The following is an 8,205-nucleotide window of genomic DNA, read 5'->3' on the forward strand; positions in this document are numbered from 1 at the left end:
ATCTTTCTATTCTTTCTGGCAGTTTTTTTTTTTTTTTTTATATTTGCCATGTGTCTTTGTTCATTTGTGCTGCTATAACAAAACAACCCAGTCTAGGCGGCTTGTAAATAACAGAAATTTATTGCTCACAGTTCTGGAAGCTGGAAGTCCAAGATCAGGGTGCCAGCATGATTGGATGAGGGGCCTTTTCCAGATTGCAGTCTTCTCGCTGTGTCCTCACATGGCAGAAGGGACTTTCGAGCTGTGTGGGGCCTCTTTTATAAGAACACTAATCCTGTTCATGACCTAAGCTCCTCCCAAAATCCCCACCTCCTAAGACTAACACACTGGGCATTAGGATTTCAACATATTAATTTGGGGAAGGAGTACAAACATTCAGACCATAGCACCATGATTACATCAAAATTTGCCCCCAACTTCTCTCACTCTGGTTTTATCTGTCTTTCTGCTCACTGCAAACATAAGTGATCAGGAGCGTGATATTACATAAATCTTCTTTACCATTAGTCTTTTAAAATGAAATGTATTATTTGTTCAGAAAATTATACCACATTTGTATACAGAATTAATTTGTTCTCACTAGACTACAATTTTAGGAGGAGGCACCTAATAAAAATAATTCCTGGGAGACAAAGCATGTTAACATAGAGGCAATATTTATATCGTGGGCTTCTCTAATATGGAAAATTAAATATCATATTCTAGCCTAATGACTTAGTGTCCTAGAGAAACATTAATGTTGGTTATGCAAATCTACCTGAGGTATGCATATCAAACCCTAGTGTCTAATAGGACTGTATTCATCCCTCCACTCAAGAAATATTTATCGAGTGCCTTTCACTTTCAAGTATTATAGTGGGCACTATATGGGATATAGTTCCTACAATTTGTTAGAAAAGTTTTACTTATGACAATTATAATTTATAATTGTGATTATGTCAATAAAGAAAAAAATTATAATTGTGTTTCATTCGTTCAACGTATACGCAGTGTCTCCCCAAAATGTATACACAGCTGCTAGCTGTGAAATGAAAATGAAATGCATTTTAATAAACACTGCCTTTATAATTATATTCAAAGTGTATGTGTACATTTTGGGGGGGACACTATATGAATGAAACACCTCAGTGTGCTAGAAATTACAGTAAGTGCTCAGGGCTTAGGCCCAATGATTAAGTAAAGCACCCTTGTTTGAGTAAAGTAAGGATGAAGGTGTTCCAAGTTGGATTAAAAGCAGCTGCGATGGGAAGCGTGGGGTGGCCCTGAGCACCGTTTCCAAGCTCCTGCGGAACCTTCCTCCATTACAGGCAGCTGGGAAGCCAAAGGCCTTGTTGCCCAGAAGCCCTTGCAGCTGGAGTTGTGAAAGCCATTCAGATGCGCCCTCTTGGGCCTTGGGGGACTGACGCACAGTAGAAGCCATCCTCCTGCTGTGTCACCTGTTTCCTGGGGCTAGTGTCCCCGGGGAGATGTTGGCTCTTCTGTAGCGGTTTCTCCGACCAGCTGTTGGCCCCACGGGGGCTCAGGGGAGGCGTGGTCGTGGTGGCCAGCAGCAGCTCCTGGCCCTGAGACCAAAGCCTCGGTCAACAAACCCGTGGGCTGGCCTCCCGGCTGTGGCAGAGCCTGCAGCCTCCACGCCAGGCCAGTTTGCAGGTGTGACAGAGCTGCGACTGAGGGACAGTCAAGGCCCGCGTCTCCAGCCCTTCCAGCAATTTTGTAAGTAATTCTCTAAATCCCATTCGCCTTTAAATGGCCAGGCTTTGCTCCCTGCAACAGCATATTGACCTCAAGGTGAGGAACACAGGAAACTCAGCTCTAGACCTGCCCCGTTGGAAGCTGTGCGGGGAACCGCCAGGCTCACGCCTTAGGCCGCTGTGGGATCTGAGGCCTGCGAGGCGGGCTGTCGTCAGCAGTGTCTGCTTGGCCTGGCTGAGTGGTTTTCCTCGTCTCTGGGCCCTGGAGGGGACTTTGCAAGGCTTGTGCGCGGAGTGACCTGGAGAGACCCTAGAAAGCACCCTATACTTTGGTCACCTTTGCACCTCAGTGTCTAGCAGAGTGCCTGGGGATATCAGCCCTCGGTAAGGACGGTGCTAAGTGAGGGGAGTGGTGCCCTGGAAGCTTTTGTCTGGTTTTGGTGGCAGGCAAGGAGGAGAGGGGCAGGCAGGCCACTGGCATTGTCGGGGCATAAAGGGAAGAGTCTGGAGGAGCGTGGGAATGGTTTGAAACAGGCTCGACAGGCATTAGGGACTGTGTCAGTCAGGGTTCAAGGAGAGGCGCAGAACCAACAGGAGAAATGTATCCCGAGATGTCCTGCAGGGAGTTGGCGCCCGTGATGGTGGGGCTGGCGAGGGAAGTCTGAAACCCGTGGGGCTGGCGAGGGAAGTCTGAAGCCCGTGGGGCTGGCGTGGGAAGCCTGAAACCCGTGGGGCAGCGGCCGAGCTGGAAGTCCTGGGCACGGTGGACACTGCTGTCCACAGGGGCACTGTCTTCAGAGAAGCCTCAGCTCTGCTCCTAAGGCTCCCCTCCCCCAGGGTTTTCTAGGATCATCTCCCTTAAAATCAACCGATTATGGACTTTAATCACATCTACGAAACACCTTCACAGCAACACCTCCATTAGTGTTTGATTGAGGGTTGTAGCCTAGCCAAGTTGACACGTCAAAAAGGCATCACAGGGACCAGCTGAAGAGAGGAAACAATAGAAAAGGGGAGTGAGGAGTCCGGTGGGGCAGGCCCAGCTTGCACGTCTAAATACTTAAAGCTCGCTCAAGGAGCAGCCGCTCATGCCCATGAGATTGATAGAGCTGCTTTATAGCGAGTTTAACTGCCCCCTTAAAATTAAGGTAACCCTCTAATTTATTATCCAAACAATATTGAGAATAAAAGGGGGTTCTGTTAATTATGTCAGGACCACTAGCAAAAACCAGGACAGTCCCAGGCAAACCAGAACCTGTGGTCCCCTCACTCAGCCAGAGACGCTTTGGGTCCTTCTTTTAACTTGCCTCTCACAGCTTCTTCAGTACACGTATCGATACACGAAGTAACTCCTGCCCACTTTTAATGTCACAGTGGGGGGGGGGATGCCATTGACACAGAACTTTGTTAGTTAAAGTTTAAATGGAGCAATTTTATTAAAAGTGGAAGATACTTCTAAAAAGCAAGAATAATTTTTCCTAGAGTGAACCAATTTTCAAGTGAAAGGATTAATTCTTAATAAATATTTAATGGGTAAAAATTGTGAGCAATTAACAGCCTCTCACACCATCCACACCAAGTGATGTTACAGAAGTAAGAGGCAATAGGGCATAACAATTAGGAGTTTGACTTTGGAGAGTAAGACTGTTTGGTTCACACCCCAACTCCTTTGTTATTATGTGAACTTGGACACGTTTCTTGGTCCCTCTAAGCCTCAGTTTCCCCACCTGTGAGATTAGGATAAAAAAAGCCCGTATCGCAGGAGCGTTTGAGGATTAAATGAAACCATGCATGTTGAAATCACATGGCACAGTGCCTGGCACATAATAGATTCCCCGTAACCAGGAGTTATTATTATATGTAGCTATGCAGTCTTTGAACCAAAATATCAAGTAAGATTTTTTCAGGCAACACAATAAAATGCTACCCTTATATTTACTTTTATGACTCTTGCTATTTTTTTAATAGCATGTTCATTCCAATTATATTATCCTGATGCCAACACCATACTGCATCTGGAAATACCCTGCCATAGGACAAACTAACCTCTTCCGGAGTAACATTGAGCATCAGCCACATCTTCTAGACCTTTGTCACAAATGTGGCTCCTCTCCATGAAGTATCGTTATTGAATGCAGCTATGTTTTTGTGATTTCTGCTGAAAGAACTAGCAAAGCCACAGGACTGTTCTGCCTCCCTAGAAACGGTGGGGGATACAAGAGTTTGCCCGCTATGCTTTGTGGTTTATGATACCGTCTCTAGATAATTCTTTAGTTCTAGAATGACATGAACATCAATTAATTTTAAAGGTGGATCACAGATTATGGTATTTAATGAGACAAGGCGAATCAGATAGTGCAATGTAAATCTAATGAGGGTTGTGAGAGCTCGTTTGACTGGCAAATGCAAAAACGAATGAGCTTATCAGAAACTGGGCAAAAACGAAAGCATTCTATACACACTGTATTTTGTTTATATACAGAATTAAGTGAGAAGCCCGTGGAACATAAAACATGTGTACTCTATTCCCCTTTCACTTGCTCTTAAAACTTACTCATTAAGCCCTTACTATCTAAACTAGGGTGTGTCTGTCTATTAAAGAACATGCACAGAATGATACGCGCATTCTCCTCTCCTTTTATGTTTTTCTTTCTAAATATAAGTAGAGTGACTTAGAAATGTGGATGTTAAAAAGTTCTTTGTGAAGGCTTGTGAACAGTTGGAACAATTGAGGACCAGGCTCTCACAATCTATTCATCGTGTGGTATTAAAAATAGCCTATTTTCTTTAAATAATTTTTACCATTCTTAAATAAGCCCATTTTAACACAGAAAGTGGCCACTTCTTCATAAGATTTAGTCTAGCTGAGACGTGGGCTAATCACCACCCCTCCCCCAAATAATTCCGTTTACAGCCAGTTTCCACTCCCCAGCACAACAGAACGCACAAAGGCAGCCTCACTGGAAAGTTTCTTTTGAAAACGCTGTTAAATGGTTTCTTTGAAATAATTGCAGCTCTACAGTAAGGGAATCACGAGGCTCCAGTTGCCTGGTTTCTATTGATTCTCCTAGTTAATAAAGAGTTAAACAGTGAAGTGTGGTCTTTTATTTTTATTTTTTATTTTTTTAAAAAATAAGGCATTTTGAAGGTGCTGGAGAGGGAAGGCCTGGTTCTAAGTGGTCATGTGGCCACCGCCATTCATCTTGGTAGTGACTATCTGTCAAAAGTGGCAAGAGTCCCTGTTAACAGCCCTGACCTGAGCAGTAATGAAGGGAGAGTGCACAGCAAAGTGTCCATTATCAGCAGGTCGGGAGCAGTAAATTGGAGCAGTTTGCTTCAATCTTGCTGCAAGTTGAAATGTAAGATAGGTGGGGATCAGCAAGAGGCAATTTTATCCTATGATCATTTTTGTCAGATCGCATCAGTGGCAACTTAGTTCGATGCATGATTTCAATTAACCAACTCTGGCCGTAATGCTTCCACTGCCGGGGAGGCTCTCTTCTGAGCCTGGTTCCTCATTATTTCTCATTTAAACCTACCTGAGCACACACAGGTCAGGGAAACTGCGGGGTTGGGAAAAAGGAAGTGACACGTGTGGGTGGCATCAGCTGCCAACGAACCTCATGTCTGTACACCAGGCGTCTTGGTGTCCTCGGTGGCTCTGAATGCACCTTGCTTATCTGCAAATTTCCTAAGCCATAAATCCGCTTTAATGACCTTCAACTTAGGGTTTTAAATATGTTGAGCTTGCATGTGTTTACTCTTTGACAAAGGAATTAGCCTTTTAGGGAGGGGAGGGTCACAAAATTCTGGACTTGTGCTAAGTGACTCTGAAGCTGACACAAGCACAAGAAAATGAGTGTGAAGCTGAAGTCTGCAGCTTTAACTCTTAGATCCCTGAGAAATATTTACTTGATTCAATGATTCTGCAAAACATATGCATATGTACATATGCAAGTACAAATCAGGACAAACACGAAAGAGATAAACATTTAAACTGGATCTTAGTGAATGTGTAGGATATTTCCGGGTAAAATTGGTGAGTGGCTTTTATTGGTTTTCTATCGCTGCCTAACAAGTTACCATAAACTTAGCAGCTTAGATGACCACTATATTAGCTCACATTTCCTGTGGGTCAGGAACCGGGTTCGCTGAGCCCTTTGCTCAGGATCTCACTAGGCTAAAATCAAGTTGTTAGCCAGGGCTGCGGTCACATCTGGAAGTTGGGTTCCTCGTTTAAGCTCATGCAGCTTGTTGGCAGAACTCAGTTCCTTGCAGCTGTAGGACTAAGTCCCCACTCTCTCACTGGCTGCGGTCATTCTCAGCTCCCGCAGGCCACTTGCTGTTCCCTGCCATTTGGCTTCCTCACAATATGAGTTTGCTCCTTCAAGACCAGCAGGATTACTCTTACTGATTTTAAGAAGGGCCCAGTTCCCTTGAAGCACTTAGCTGAGTAGGTCAGTGTCACCCTTTTGATCAACTCAAAGTCGACCGATTAGTGACCTAACCCCAGCTCCTGGGCCTGCAACATAACCTCAAAGACCAGCTGGTTTGTGAATATTTGAGTCACATCATGGGATTGCTAGACAGGCTTTTCAGGGTTGTTGGCCTGACAAAGGAGGAAGTTCCTGTTTTGTGCCTTGGGCTGGATCCTAGTGACAAAACAACAGTCATTAACAAACTAAAACCTTCAAATGCTCAAGCTCAAGACATAGTTCCAACAATAGGATTCAGCAGAGAGAAATTCAAATCGCCCAGTTAGTCTCTTACAGGAAGACATAGAAATCTCTGGGCACACCATTACACAGATGGACAAGCCATTATTTTTGTCACTGAGAGTAGTGATAGATTAAGAATGGCTGTGGCCAAAGAACTTGATACTTTTCTGAATCATCCAGATATTAAGCACCGCCAAATACCAGTCTTATTCTTTGCAAACAAAATGGACCTTAGAGATGCAGTGACATCTGTGGAAGTGTCTCAGTTGCTGTGTTTAGAGAACATCAAAGATAAGCCATGGCACATTTGTGCTAGTGATGCTATAAGAGAAGAAGGATTGCAAGGAGGTGTAGACGGGCTACAAGGTCAGATCCAGGCTGTGAAGACATGAAAAGATACTATTTGGAAACCTCAACAATTGTCAATTCAAGGAACATATCTTAAGGCAAACTGAATGTGCTAAATTATTTTAAAGATCTTTGTGCATCTAAGAACACTTAATAATCTGCTTGCATTTATGGACTCTGAATAAAGTTTATAAGAATATAGGGCTTCAGATACACTAATCTTGTCCATTAACTATTTGAAAATAAATTCTCAGAAGGGCTCCCCAGAATTATCAACTTCTTGGTAAAGGTCCACACTTGATTGTAATGAGAATGTTTAAAGTCAGAGTTAAAATCCATCTCACTGGCTCATCATGAATTATGATATCTTTAATGTATTTTATTTTTTAAATTATCTTCCATAAATTTAGTTTATAGTATGACTGCGGTGGGATTGTGCTTGTGAAAAAGAACTTTACATATTTATCAGGGACCATGGGTGATTCATGTATATTAGATTTTTACTATGTCACCATCAATAAAACATAAAATGTAATGTGAAAAATATCAACTAACTTAGCCCTGGCCAGTTTCGCTCAGTGGTTAGAGCATCAGCCCTTGCACTGAGGGGTCACAGGTTCGATCCCTACCCCAGTCCCAATTGATGCCTCTCTCTCCCCCTCCCTCCCTTCCACGCTCTCTAATAAGCAATGGAAAAAATATCCTCAGTGAGGATTAAAAAAAAAAATCAACTAACCTAAACCCTAATTCCATCACTTTTTGATGTTTTTATCAGACAAGTAGCAAAGCCACGATGTTCAGAAGACCACTTCTCCCCTCTGAAAACTTGGTTCTGTTTTTTCACACACTGGAAATCCTCAGCAAAAGATGGGTTTGTGCATAGGCACAGACTGATTTGTGAAAAATTATGATGCAGTAATTGGGCAGAGAGAGAGAAGTGAAATGTCTCTTTATGTTGAATCCTTCTCACAGCAAGACAAGAAAAAAGGCCATGAAATTGTCCCTCTAACATGAAAGCTCTCTATGTCAAAATATTATGTTAATGAAATGGTGATTATTTAAATTTCTCAACAGCATGTACAAAATGAGACTAAAGGGGTCAAGAAGAAATGTGTTCAAGATTCATAGCTGAAGTTTCCTTGGCTCTCAACAGTCGTTCCCCTGATAGAAAGTTAGACAGTTGGTTCATGTTTTCACAATCTACAAATAATTAGTAAGCTGGAAAATTATGAGGCAGCCTTCCTTAGTAGTTAGCCTTGATCTGGATTCTGTCTGTACTAACCAACCACGTACAATGTTGAGGAAAGAGTGCAGTTATGTTGGCCTCAGGTGTATTGAACTAAAGATCATTGTACATGGAAATTATGGTAAGAGATGAACATTTTGGGTAAAAACTGGAGTTTTAAACTAGAGCAGAAACTATAAAGAAAAAGCTGATAGATTTTACT

At 42.9% G+C, this 8,205-nt stretch overlaps 1 pseudogene; it reads left to right on the forward strand.

Moving 5' to 3' along the window:
• The first annotated feature begins 6,264 nt into the window (after positions 1-6,264).
• On the forward strand, positions 6,265-6,801 carry LOC107540296 (ADP-ribosylation factor-like protein 6 pseudogene; annotated as a pseudogene).
• The last annotated feature ends 1,404 nt before the right edge of the window (positions 6,802-8,205 follow it).

Source organism: Miniopterus natalensis, chromosome 10 (assembly GCF_054644295.1).
Source record: "Miniopterus natalensis isolate mMinNat1 chromosome 10, mMinNat1.hap1, whole genome shotgun sequence".
Lineage (NCBI taxonomy): Eukaryota > Metazoa > Chordata > Mammalia > Chiroptera > Miniopteridae > Miniopterus > Miniopterus natalensis.